This window comes from Zosterops lateralis (assembly GCF_965231275.1).
Source record: "Zosterops lateralis genome assembly, chromosome: 10".
NCBI lineage: Eukaryota > Metazoa > Chordata > Aves > Passeriformes > Zosteropidae > Zosterops > Zosterops lateralis.
Window position 1 is genome coordinate 13,194,102 of NC_139770.1, and position 14,797 is coordinate 13,208,898.

Genomic DNA, 14,797 nt, shown 5'->3' on the forward strand with positions numbered 1-14,797 from the left:
CCCTAAGCTGTAATATTCATCACAAAGGCAGAGCCAGGTCCAGCCTCAGGTGTTAGTCTTAGTTCTCTCTCCCTCATCCCTGCTTTTTTTTTTTTTTTTTACTATCTTTAATCTCTGCTACTCTATCTGTGTTTTTTTGCAAACTCTTTAATTTTACTCTCTTTATGATATATTAACAACACCACACCATCAGAAATTAAACACAGTATCTAAAATATAATGATAAGATTTAAAAAAAGATGAGTTCTGTACTTCACACAGAAATGGCAAATTTTTTTCTCCCAGTTTACCTGTAATTCAATCATCCTCTAAAATATAAATAAGGTGTATAAAATGCAGTTTTAAGTCATTCTGAATATTCTATATGTGAATACAACTATCTTAAAACCTTTTTAAACATTATTTCTTCTATTAGATACTTATTTTTAGATTAGATACTTATTATTAGTTCCTATGCTTACTATTAGTTCCTATGCTTACTATTAGTTCCTATGAAGCCAAAATAAAATATTTCTTTTATAAATGTATTATTGAACAAAATTAGAAGAATTATATTTATAAAAGATACTGATAAATAAGACTCTTGGGCTTTTTATTAAATCAGATAATAATATACATTTTTTTGCATTCTTTCCCCTTTTTTTTGCCTAGCTAATTTGAAAAAAAATACATTTCTTGAGTGGTGATTAACTTCTACTTTGTGGATTTCTAACTTCCAGTTTATTAATTCTTGACTGGTTATAATTAGTAAATTGCATAATTGTGAATTATAATAAAAATGCAGAAAATTCGATGGCATTCTACTGCAGCTCCACCTGCAAAAGCAGATCTGTAGAGGGGATTTTTCCCCCTGGGTGCTTCTATGCACTTTCTAGTGTGCTGGTTCCCAAAAAGCTGTCAGATCACTTGTTAGACTTGACTGGAATTGTGTATCATTTTGAGATCATTTTTGTTCACAGAATTTCCTGGAAATTCATATAATGAAAATGTTTATTAATTGGTATTTCATATGCTGTTTGTTTGGATTTTTAAATAGTAATAATGAACTCAGTAGAAATAAGAAAACAAAAACCCTCTCAACCAATTTGTGTGAACTCTTTTACACTTTGATGTCACCAAATCTGTGTAATTCTATCTCTGTCAGGAAATTACCACATGCCAGAGATTCCTTGATGAAATGCCGACAGTCCATATTCCTAAAAATGTATGAACCTTAAAATTTATTTTTATTAGGCTGACATCAAAGACCACGGTGGATATCTTGGCCATTGTGAACTGATTGGGAATTATCTTATCCAATATTAGTTCTATGAGAATCTAAAGGAAAAATTGCTCCTCTTGCAAAGGAGAGGTCTTGGGTTACATTTGCAATTTTTTTCTCTGTTTTAATTCAAATGCAAGTAAAGGATATTCTAAATCTAGGCATATTTAAAATGTATTTTTCCCTCAACCCAGTTTTATAAATTTTCTTTCAGGACACTGTGGCTTGTGATAAAATCTCTTTGTGATGACCAGTCCTTACTTAGTTCCTGCTGTGGGAACATTTGTGCCTGTTACCTAGAGTTTGCAGAACTGGACTTGCAGACTGTAAGCTATTTGTCCCATAGTTTTTAAAAGTTAGGTATGAAATGCTGTGAGACCAGTGGAAATTGTCATTTAAAATGTTTCCAGCTTTTCTGCATAGGTGAACTTATACTACACAAAACCAAACCAAACTAAGAAACAAAGAAACCACAAACAAACAAACAAACAAAATCCCCAAACCAACAACCCCCACCAAACCAAACAAATAAACAAAACCCACTAAAAGCAAGAAAGTCTAATGTTAGCCCTGCACTGTGGGCACAGCTGTTGGACATATCCCCAAACTATTTCTGGAACACCACTCTCCAAGCTGAATCCCCCTTTTTTAAGGAAATACCTGAAGGATAACATTAGTGTTTCACACTGTCCGTCCACATGGCCGCTGGCTCCTGTGCTTTCCACACTAAACTGATGTAATTAAACGGGATTGTTCATTTTCCACCCTGCAGTGCTTCAGTCCTGAAAAGTTTCTTCAAAGAAACTCAGGGCCAGGGACTGGAGCAGCTCAGCGGGCTGGGGCTGTGGCAGCTGCCTGGAGCCCGCCTGCCCCAGGAGGTGTCACTGTTGGGACTGGCAGGGCCAGCTCCGGAGCTGCTCTCCAGTTTTTCAGGGCTACATTTGACCATGAGGTAGGAATTGACCTGTATTACACCTCCTCCCCTGCCCCCAGCCTTCCCGGGGAAAAGGTAAACACAGGTAAAAATTAGCTGGTGGTTTATGCGGTGTTATGGACAAATAAGAATTTTACAAAAAGATATTCAGTGCTGGGTACTGTAAGAAATACAAAGCAACCCAGGCTTGTTAAAATAGATTTTTAATTTTTTTTTCCTATTCTTTAGATGTTTGTAAAAAATCATATTGGGTCAGGGAGAATTTATCTTGATATAATTCTTTTTTCATTTTAATACTTTTCGAGTTGAAGGGCAGATGAATATATGTGATGTGAGATTTATTTTGTAAATGTTAAAATTTTACTAGATAATGCTTTTAAAATGTTTGATATTTATTAAATCCTCTTCTATTAAGAAAAGAAGTATATTTACATATCACCCATTTGAAAATTGGTTGAAAATTTTTTAATCATGAGTATAATACAAATAACCTGAGTGACTTCCTAAGGATTTACTAGAGACTGTAGATTTTTTAAAAAATAATAATATTAAGAGTTACCATGGTGTGTATTCTACATAGAAAGAAAAACCTTAGAAAGTTAGCCTAAGATTTTGGACTAACCTACCACAATCCAAGGTAAGTAAGTTCCCTCGTAATTGTAATTTCCATCAATATTTTGCACTTTATTTTTAGAATCAGTGTCTTCTTTCAGCCTTCAACTTTGGCACTTATTTCACCAGATCTGTCAGTTTGCCCATTCTCCATGCATCTTAGTGTTTAGAAGTTTCCAATCTTCACAGCAATAACTTAAAAACTAGCGAGCTGCATTCTCTACCTAGTAGGTACTTTTTATTCCCATGGCTTGTATTGGATAAGTAGAATCAGAAAAATTAAAGAAAGAAAGTCAATTTAGTTTTAAGTGTCTTCAAACTCACACTGTGTATTTTTGTTTAAAGGATACAAGAGAAACTCTTTTATTTTCTGAACAAAATTGCTGATATTAGCACAAAGCATACTGACCATTGCCTGAAAAATTAAATTTTACCTAAAAGGGGTTTTTACAAGTTCTTTGTCTTTATGCTGTCACTGTGGAAAGTCCACAGAAGCAGGGATCCTCTATCGTTCAATAAGTTCTTTTTCTTGTGCTCTTGATTTCATTTCTCTTGGCTTTGATGTATGTTTTACTCCAGTTGTGAGAAATGCATATATAAAATGCCACATGCATATGAGAATTTCAAGTGTAAATGGATTTAAGCCCCAACTTTAAGGAGAGCCCTGTCCACAAAGAAAAATGATTACCCATTAACTTTTAGACCTTTAAGCTTAAAATGTCTCAAAATGTCATAGAGGCAAACACATCACAGCCAGGATAAATCTTTCTAGTCTTCTTACTTTTTTTAAAACAGCGAAGTTATACCTTACATGATAGCTTCAAAAAAGCCCAATTATCCTATGTTTTGCGCCATATATTTATCAGTAATCCGTTCTGTGTGCAACTTTAAGATAAAAGCTTGCAGCTACTCCACTGCTCGCTTTTCCAAGTCACTTAAAAATGGAAAAATTGCAGCTGGAGAGGCTGGCCAGTAGAGGCCTCTCTAGATTTGCCTTATGATTAAGAACTCTGCCTGGAATCAGTCGCAGTGAGCAAAAGTACTTGAAAAGATTCTGTGGCATGGAGGGGGAAAGATCACTTTTTAATGCCCTTTTAAGTTGTAAGATGTTGATTAATGTTGCCCTTTACATTAATGATGTTTCAAGTAAAAGAAAACAAATTTAAAATGGATAAATTCTATTGAGGATGCATTAATTAAACAGAGACTTTACCATATGCTGTGGCTGGAGTGCTTGCTGGCCTTTCTGTTGTTGTTACCTGTGTAAAATCCACCCCATCCTCTACATGAATGCCCAAGCTGAATAGCCATTTGAATGCAAGCTTTAGTTTGATTCGCCATACAAGGGGTACTGTGTCACTGTGTTTTCTTTCTAGGAGTCACTAAGTGATTTCTATATCTGTTGTCATGGTGATATAGCAAAGCAGGGGAAAATGGGGGCAACTCCAGGCTTTCTCTACACCCTCTGCACTAAGAACTAAGATGTTGTTAGCAGGCCTATAAAACATTGGGCTTTATCTGGGCCTTCTTTTTGTTCTCTGATTGTCAATAAAACTCATTTTAAGGGTAACAAGGACATCTAAATGTCATCTGTCACAGTGTTAGAGAGATTAAGTTTGTTTAGGAACTTGTGCTGGACAAAAGGCCACTATTTGTTCGGCAGATACAAAGCGGTGTTGGCCATCAGGAATCGTGATTTAGAAGGAGGCTGCATGGAGCATCCAGGGAAGATCAGCTCACTTGCAGGTGATAGTAAGAGGCTCCTTGACATGACAGCATTTAAAACACCACCAAAACAAATATGGTTTTGAGTTAGGAGTGGGTTTATCAGGGTTTTGTTCTCTTGGGCTGGGTTTTTTTTTTTTGTTACTTTAATACAGTAGACCGCACATTACTGGAGTAGCTGCATAGACCTGAGGGAAGAAAACAGCCATTGACAGTGGATGGCCTGTTTAAAAACATGACACACACACCTGATAGTCCTTGAATGAATAAAAAAAGAAGAGGGAAAGGGTTTTTTTCATGGAAAATCCAACAATAATAGGTGCTGCATTAACTCAGCATTTACTTAATAATGAGGCTAAATGGAAAGTACAGATTAATGAAGACATTGGTGTTATTAAAATCAAATCCTGCGGTTCATATGCTTTTCTTAATAATGAACATTGTGGCTATTGGAGAGGAAGAACAGGATTTTTTCTATTAATTTGGCACACATCCCAGATCTCATTCAACCAGAACCTATCCTGTGCAAAATGCAACCGATGGCCTTTATGTTCCACAGTCTTGCTGTTTAATATTTTTGTTAATCCTGAAGAAAAGGCTTTTCTTTTTTCAAATTAAAGGAAAGGAAAGGGTGATCTTTGAGCCTAGACAATAACTAAATAACACAGACCAGCCATGTTGATTTTAGCAAAAAGGTTGGTTGAAAAGTGTCCCTAGATGGGAGATGTGATGGTGTTTATTGCACTACAACTACATTTAATTGTGACATTTGTATTTTGGTAGTATTACAATGTATAATGCTGATTGATATATTTTGTGGCTTGTTGTGTGTTTAATGAGATCTAAAAGAAAATATTTAGGACATGTATCTTGATAGGTAAAAATATTTTAGACTCATTTGGTAAGGTTGCTGTTGTTCCAGCACTGAATAAGCAGGATTTGAGATGCAGTTGAACAATGGAGTTGGCAGAGTTGAGTGCTCATTTTGCCGTTTGGTCAATGTGAAACATTTGTTTGAAGTGAAAGGAAGGTGCATAACCTGGTAGTGGGGTTTGTGCATCATGGCAGTATCCATTCCTCACTCAAGTGTTTCAAGTTGTTGACCCAGCCCTATTCCCTAAGGATCTGCAGGGTGAATGGAGGAGGCAAACAGCATGGCATGGGAGAGGAGATACAACCCACAGAAAAGGGTCCTGGTCCTGCCAGGTAGGCCACAAGGGAAGAGCATGACAGAATGCTGCTTTTGCATGAATTAGGTCTTCCCCTCTAACAGTTTTCCCAGATCGAGCCATCAGCTTGGTTCTGCTTGTGGATGAGAACAACTTTGGCTGAAGAACTCAGAGTTCCCAGAGCATACTCTGTTAGCTTCTCTTTTCCTCATATCACAAGGCTGCATTCATAGTGAAATTAAATGCAAACACACAGTAAATCCCCAAGGAGCAAACCTTGTCAAATACGGAAAGTAAATCCCCTGCTCTGTGTAAGTGACAGTAAAAATTAAATATGTGCAACTAGGTGTATAGTAAAACTCACTATAACATTTTCAGCCTTTGGACAACTGTTTAAAACAGGCCAATGTCTAAAAGGTGTGTAGAGATTGTTGCTATAAAGGACAGGAACCATCCTCACTATTTACCCATCCCTGCCACAGAGGGCAAGCGGAAGGTGCCCGATGGCAGAAGATCAGCATTGCTCTGTTGTCTCTTTCTATATCCCTATGTCCAGGGAATGCAAAATTGTGGCAGGGAGCCTCTCTACCACCTACAGCTCCCTCCTGTGAAAGAGGCTTTCCCATCCAAGCAATTTACATGGTTTTCTGACGTCTCTGTGACCAGGCTCTTGCAAATTACTTATTACCAGGAGGCCACAACCCAGGCTTTAGTGTGCAGTATTGGAATCACTTGGCAGGAAAAAAAAACATTCTGCAAAGATGTTGTGAGAAAAAAAATTAGTGTTTTTTCCTTTGCAGACTTTTTTATGATCATGACCTGCCACTCTTCTGTTTCCTATTACTTTAGGTATGTAGTCTGCTATTCATTCAGCTCCTCTCCACATTTTGCACTGAGTTACAAGACCAGACTTGGTCCAGAAGTCAGGAGATCCTGCCTCTCCTCTCTACTCTATTTCCTTTGAAGGACGTGTCTCAGTTTGTTTCTCTCTAGGGCAATGTTAGGGTTTATGAAATGTTCATGGGACCTTTGTTGGACCCTTGTGCAGTTCGATGATGTGAAATACCTTCTTACTGTGGAGCAAGCTAAGACAAAGGAACAAGTGACACTTGATCCTTGCCCAGCTATTCTGTGATTAAATCCAGTTTTCACATTTTCTTTCTCTGCCTCTGCAGTGACAATTCCATGCAAGCTGTCACCTTGGCATCACTGGGACAGTTAAGTACTACTCAGTGTCAGAAAGGGCTGCAGAATTTGGCCTCATTTAGGAAATGTTTTAGGGCCATCAAAAGCCTCACCCCTTCTCTGACTTCAAAGAAGTTATTGCTTAGTATTATTAGAGTGTTCAAACTGGGATACTCATAATAATACCAGGAGCACAAGTGCTCCAGTTTCAATGGGCATTTTGCATCAGTGAGGTCTCCAGGACCAAGCTGGCAGCCTTGGAGCTGCCCTTGTGCTGCTGGGAATAAGTGGGCAAAATAAGTGGGTGCCTGAGAGTCTTCAGGTGCACAAAACTGCTCCATCTGCCTGGGGGTAGATTCCCTTCCCTGCACTGAGAAGCACCTTGTGTTGTGTAGTGTACTTTTGTGGTGTGAAATAAAGCCCAAACTAGTCAGTATTGTTGCTTGGTGGGTGCCTTCATCATCCACTGATGTGAGCAGGAGCAGAACCTCAGACCTTTAGTGTAAAGTAGTGAAATTGCTTGTTTGTACACCAATGACTTGAATGCTGTGGGAATATTTTAGATATTATTGTAACAATATTTAGATATTATTGTAGAAATTGAAAGGGGAATAATAAAATTACTTTGCATTCTTATCTGGCACAGATATTATATGTGGGCATACTTGATAAGATTATTTTTTTGGTAATACTTGTTTCAATGTTATTCCTGCTTGTGGTTTAAATAGCAAAAGAGCAATGAATTAAATGTCTACACTGAAAGTGTGTCACCTTCTGTTGGAATAGCAGGGAGTCAGAATATATTTTATTTTTATTAGTATTATGACTAATGATTAAATGAGGGATATGACTGTTCAAACTCTCTTAGTAATGAGTTTCATGTTACATTTGCAGAACAAGTCCAATGAAAGAAGTTATTGCTATGTAAAGTTAATTCTTAAAAATAATATGAAAAAATTAAGACAGCAAAAATGAGTTTTACTACAGTTTTATAACTGTTCAGTTACTGTGAATTGCTAAGATTTGTAAAGATCTTTGAAGATGAAAAGCTCTGTGTAATATTATTATACTGGCTTTGAGAAAGTAAAAGGAAAAATACCAGTTCATCCTGTTATAATCCTTTTAGAAATTTTAACAAATCCAATGGCTTTCAAGTAGTGGAAATATTTCAGAAAGTGTTACCACCACTACTGCTGTTGCTCCAGGCTATGTTATCATATACCATAGTGTGCATGGAAGCAAAGCTTAACTAAGGTCATTCTAATGAATTTTGAACAGTTACATGGACCTAATTTGGCTTTCTGTCCTGTATGAAAGGCAACCTCTTCATGCTGCAGCACCCAGCAGAAACCCCTGAGTCGTCGTATCAGCCTCATCTGCATTTTTCATCATCTGAAAGAGCTGCAAATAACGCTCAGACTATGAATTCAGCACATGTGTGTGCTTTTTCCATCTTCAGCATAGGGGCCAGACAATAGGTTTTTTCAACCTCTAAAGAATTGAAAATGTGTTTTATTCTGCTATCTCCACTTCTGGCTCCAGTTTCATTCTCTCATTTTTGTTACCATGTTTGAGTTCTTGGGTACTAAAGGACAGCGTTTGGCCAAATTCCTTTGATGTCAGCTCTCTCCTCCATTCCCAGGAGAGTTGCAAGGCTCCTGCATCATTCTAGGGAGCTGTTTCCCTGTTACTGGCAGAAAAGAAATCCTGAGCTCATGGGTTCCCATCAGGAGTGCATGTCTGGGGAGATGGTCTAGCTCAGTCCATTACACTCAGTGCTCATTCCAGCCCTACAACCTTCCTCCTACAGGTGCTACGGAGGAAACAGTTTTAGTGGGAAAAAATAGTAAACCACCCTAGGAACCAAGTCAGAATGCCTGAAAGTAAGGGAACTCTCAGAGATTTAATATTCTTTACAAAATATAATTTCCCATTCTCTCCAATCACTGTGGATATTCTTTCCTTTTTTGAAGTTCAACCGTGGTAAATTCTTGCACTCAAGTGAACCCAGTGTTGGTGAGCTCCAAAGTAGCTGGAAAAGAAAATTTCCATTTTGAAAAACATAAAATAGAAAAATTGAAAGAAAAATATTCTCAAAAAATCCCCGTTCCCATTATTGGTGCAAAATATTAATTGCTGATCGCTGAGATAATTTTCTTCAATAGCATTTGATTGTTTCTTTTTAACATTTATCTCATATAGGATACAATGAAAGATGCTGAATCAATACATTAAAATTTCAACACAATATTTTACTTTCTCTGAAAAGTTCTTGTTAGATTTATAACATTTGTAAATATTGTTATGGATACTTCATTTAAAATGCTTCTATTTTTACTACAGTGCACCATACAAGAGAAAACTTAAAAATATTTTATTCAGCTCTCTACCATATTTCAGTTATGGAATGAAGATAATAAGTTTCCTTTTATCATTTTTGCATTTGCCATCTTTTCATTTCAGTAAATCCCTTGTTCCAAGGTGAAGTTTCTAACCTTTTCCAGCTATTCTGTTTTCATACTTGGATCATGTCCTTCTTATGTGTCTCCTTTCTAATGTAATGATCCTGTGCTTTTAACTTTTCTTCAGGTGAGGGCTGGTTTGGGGTTTTTTTTTTTAGATTCTTGACTATTCTTAATTATCTATTTTTAAAATCAGCTTCCCATTTACCTCTGTATTACACCTTTTGCTCAAAAGTGATTAGAAATAATGATGTCTTTCTGAAAAAACTTTATTATTGTTAAAGTAATTTAATTATATTTTAATTTTTGCAAACATATTTGCTGGTTTTTTTCACTGCAATTCAATACGATCACCAATAATGTTTAGGTCTTTTGTCTTTCTGAATGAAACATGGAAACATTTTAAGAATCACTAGAAGAAAAAAAAAAGTCCTGACAACAACCCATATATTTGCACATTAAAATATATTTTAATAATAAATATATTTATTACCATGGTAGCTCTTCACCCATCTAACTTACATCGCTCCAAGTGTGAATGATAGTCTTCGTTGGCTGCTCATGGTTTGTCTAATGAAACCAGGTGTGCTCTGCATTGCTTTTGATTTTCTAGCAAGAGTAGCTCATAGCTGTAATTTTGCTCAAATCCCCAGCGCCAATATGCTTAAATTGCTCTGCATTCGTGTACTAGCTTTTTACATTTCACCTACCTGCGTGTTCTTCAAAGTATACTGAACATTGCCAAGCTGCTAAGATGCTTAATGGACTCTTACCTAAATGCCTCTGTCTATTCCACAATCTCACAGAAAGTTGAAGGACTGAAAGCAGGGTGTTCGAAGGCATCTGAATGGGAGGCTGAGAATGGTTTTGCTTAACTTTAGACACCCCGCACTATCAGGCTGATCTCTCTGGGTTTCCCTTCCTCCATAAGGAATGTCCAAGTGCTGCCAGTTTGCAGAGAGACAATATTGCAAGTTCCTGTGAGTAAATCTCAATGCTACAAGTTGGGCAATCAGAAATTCTCAGTCTTGGTTTGTTTCACTGAGTAATATTTCAGTGGACTTTATCACATATGTACCACAAATATTGCATGATGTTTTGCCTTCCTTGTCCGTATTGAGATAAAATAAAGTTGCAAGATCAAGATGTATTCACCTCAAGGCAGAGCTGTTCTTTCTGAGTACCAAGCATGAGTGGATACTTGATTATTCTGGTTACTGGAGCCCTTGCCTACTTTATATTTTTTATCCAAGTTATTCAACATGGCAGTTTTTTAATTTTCATCTTCAAACTGCTACCTAAGTCAGCCTGATTTTTGCCTAAACATTCCATGGATTTTTGTTTGTGATCCCTTTTCTCTATACAATGAACCCAAAGGGTCTGATCCTAGACTTCCCCTCTCCAGTTGCAGCTCAGGAACTTGCTTGAGATTAAGTACAATGTCAGTCCAGTGCCTTAAAAGTCTACTGTTTATTACTTAGTCCTCAGATCTGTCCAAAGAATTACATGGCAGCACATACCCTCAACTTCTAAATGGCAACAAATGTTGAGCAAGAAAGATTTCAGAGAGCTGAATTATCTCGTTAAATTAACTGGAACATTTTAATTTTTACTAGAGTTGAGTGAGCTTGAGTAAATATGACGAATTGGACGCTCACTTCATTTAGCAGACATCAAACACACACAGAACGTTGCCCAATTTAATTTAGCCCTGCCAAGCTGGGAAAATGCTTGTAAAACATCAGTGAAGAAGAAAAGGGCTAAAATTTACTCTCGGTTGAGAGTGCATGCATAAATTCCCTTGACATAAACTGGTGTTGTATATGTATGTCTGTATATATACCATAAACCTTCCCTCAGGGAAAATCCTCCAAACACCTGCAACCAGAATTTGTGCTACCATGAGTTATTTCCACTAAAGACAATAATAGCCTTCTCTTTTGTTCTAAATGGAATATGTAACTCCTGTCTTACACCCCAAGGTTTATCTCCTTTTCCTTTACTGTCTCTTATCAAACACATACCAGCACAGTCGTTTGTTCAGTCATGCTCAGTAGAGTGGTTAGCTGGTTTTTTTTTTTTTTTTTTTTTTTTTTTTTTTTTTTTTTTTTTTTTTTCTTTATCCCCTGAGCTTAATGGGCACATTTTGTGAAGAGTGAGCCAACCAGGTAAATAGCTGCTACTATGGAGCTTAAGAGCTACAGCTCTCAAATTAGGAGGTGCTTTTTGTCAAATAGGCCTCTGTAGCTCTAATATTAGTAACAAAACAAGGGCTTTTCAGACAAGAAAAAAATCTTTTGTCTGACTCTGTATCACACTTAACTCTGTTGCCTTGTCAAATATGTCAATGTTCATATTATACAGCAGCATTCATCTGTGGATGCAAAAGTGCTTTGCAAATATTACCTCTTGAATACTTTTAATTTATATTTAACAACCAGGTTTGTGAGATGGTACTCAAAAAGAATCAGAGTGAACTATTTAAAAAGTTAGTGTAAATAAATTATAGTGATTTATTTGCTTTCCTGTTGCTCTATAGAAAGTTGTTGGCCTGAGCTCCAGGGCAATGTTACCTAAGCATGCTTCAAACCGCTTTTTTCTCCTTTTGTTTTAACACCATGTCCACACATCTCTACATGCTTCTTGAATTCTAGTTTCAGCTTTTCTGTGTCTGTAATTGGCAAGCATCTTCTGGTAGAGCACCAGGAATGAAGTACACAGGAGGCAGAATACAGCCTGAATAGAGGTGTTACAGTCTCTAATATATCCAACACTTGAAAATAGTCGTCTGGTTTTTTCCAACTTTTTAATGAAATGCTATTAGTTTTTTGCATGCTTCAGAAGCATTAGCTAGAAACATTACTGAAGGAGTTCCTTGCCTCCAGGCTATGCAACTTGTCCCAGTGTTTCAAGGCATTTTTATTGATTTTTTTAAGCAAATTTTCTTTGAGCACAGTCTTTCATCCTGTTTTCTGACAACAAGGTTACAAGCTTGTTTGCAGAAGGCAAATGTTACAGAAACATGTTATGAGTTTTAAACTGGTCTGCGAAACACTGCAATAGGATGGCTTTTACTATTATACATCTGAAACCTCAAGTGAGCTACTTACCTGCTCACGGAAAACATGCTGGATATTAGGCATTCCTTATCTCAATTTGTCAGCTAGTTTATTAGTTTAAAATTATCAAGATTTATTAGTAGTCCATTTTCTCATTACGTCTGTAAAAAAAGTTAGTTTTGTGTCAAAAGAATGCATTGAGGCAAAGAGAAATAGAGGGAAGCTGCAGGGAGGCTGTCTTTGGTGCTCTGCTTCTTGGGTTCCCTATTGGTCTGTCCTGGGTCTTGAGTATCAGAGCTGGTACACACTCACAACACTGCTTTGAGTTTTCTGACAACTGCGGGTGATTTTTCCCTTTGAAAACCAGGATTCTGTTACCAAAAGTTGTGTTCCCAGACTGAAACATTTAAAGTCTCAGCTCTTTGTTTTCATCAGAGATGTGCACGGACAGTGAGTGAGTGAAATGGCATTTGGACTGTGTATCAAGAATGGCTGAGCAATGTGAAGTTGTTGCTGTGGAACATGTTTATTCTTGATGCCAATTTGGTGAGGATGCTCTCTGCCTGCTGAGGATTGCAGAGATGCTGCTCATCCTTGGAGGACAAGTCTGCTTTGGACAGGTTTGTTTGTTTTAGGATAACAATTCTGCAGACAGCTGTGCTGTGTAAGAAAACTCCCATTCAGGTATACAGGGCTAAAATAATTAGATGTGTTCCCAGGCCAGAGATTTTTTGAAAGCAGATGAACTTCCTAGGCCCACCCTAATACTCTGGGGTTGTCTCCTGCCTGATGGGCTGCCACCAAAGCTCTAAAACCCTCTCACACAAAGGCACCACGGGACTCCCACCCTCGACATGAGCGCTCTGCCTGCCTCTGGCGCTGCCTGTCAGACCCGCTTCAGCTGGAATCAAGGCAAAGAATCAGCAGCACTAAATACTGCAGGACAAAGGCATAAACCAGCTTTGTAACCCTGGGCAACCTGGGTGTTTGCTGACTGACATTGTGAATGACAGCCCAGTTGTCACTCTAAAATATCGTCTTCTAATCATTCCAGATGTCACCCGACAAGATGATGGCTACTAAAAAGGGAATAATTTGGGAAAAGTCATAAAGCCTATTATCTCCTGCTGAAACCATTTCTCTTTGCCATTTCTGAAATCTGTTCAAAATAGGTCCAGAATATCCCAAATGTAGCATGCCACTGGTTTATTAGGAGAGGGTCTCCACTCAGAACTGTGCTGGGTACCCCATGACAATCCCAGAGAAACCCACCCCTGAGCTATGCCACTCCTTCATGCAGGTGACTCCAATCTGTCCATCCAGCAGAGCTGAAATATTTCACCTGTTCCAAAATACAACAGGCAGCAAAAGGCTGTCAGAGTAGCTGCTCACACACACAGCCTGACAAATCAGAGAGAGGATGGAGATGATCACAACAGCAGCAGAGGGCAGTTTCTTGGTAGAATTCTTATCATTATCTTTTCTCCTAAACAAAGGAAGAAACATTTGAAAACATTGTTGAGTCCTTTCATTTTACTTAATTTATTCAATTGCATTTTAATTTCAATATGAAGAGAGGAGTCTACTCTGAACTTCAGGCTGAATGAAGGGCTGCACATAAAGGAAATGTAGCAAATAAAAAAAGAAAATCTCCTTTGAGAAGGACAACAAAACATAAATGATGAAGTGGAGGAGAAAGAGAGGACAGAAAAGACAGAAAATGGTAATATCTGAATCTTAAGCTTTAAAATTTGAAAGCATTGCCTGAACTGCTGGAGTTAAAAAATATTTTGTCATCCAGACAAAATAAAAATTAACCCCTAGACTGTTTAATTATAGCAGAGTGTTTTAAGGGCATAAACTGCAACTGGAAAACTTTCATGGATTATTGTTTCAATTCCTTCCAAAATCTAGCAGAGGAGATTGCAGACTGTGAGCCAGAAAGCTCTGTATCTCAGTCATGCAAAATATCTCAACAAAATACACTGAAAAGCTGTTGCCAAACTTTGGTAGAGAAGACAGAATTATATTTTGGACAACTATTAAAAATCTCTCTCCTGTCAGCTGCATTGGGCCTTGTTCTGCCATTGTCACTCACACTGGCTGATAACTGACTCTAATCAATTGCAATGAAAGTAGTGGAATAATTTATGTAGAAGGAGTTAAATTTGCATCAATTTAGGCAGAAGATTGTAGTAATTTGTCTTAATGAATAATTTCATATTGCATGCTATCTACCTGAGAAATTCTAAAATGGTCAGGATGGTCACATGGAAGTGTGGCAGAATCCCATCTAGAGAAAAAATAGGTTTTCTGACTGGAATTTCTATTGGTGTGTCATGCAAATACAGTTTCTTAAATTATCAGTTCCCTTTGCCAAAATATTTAAT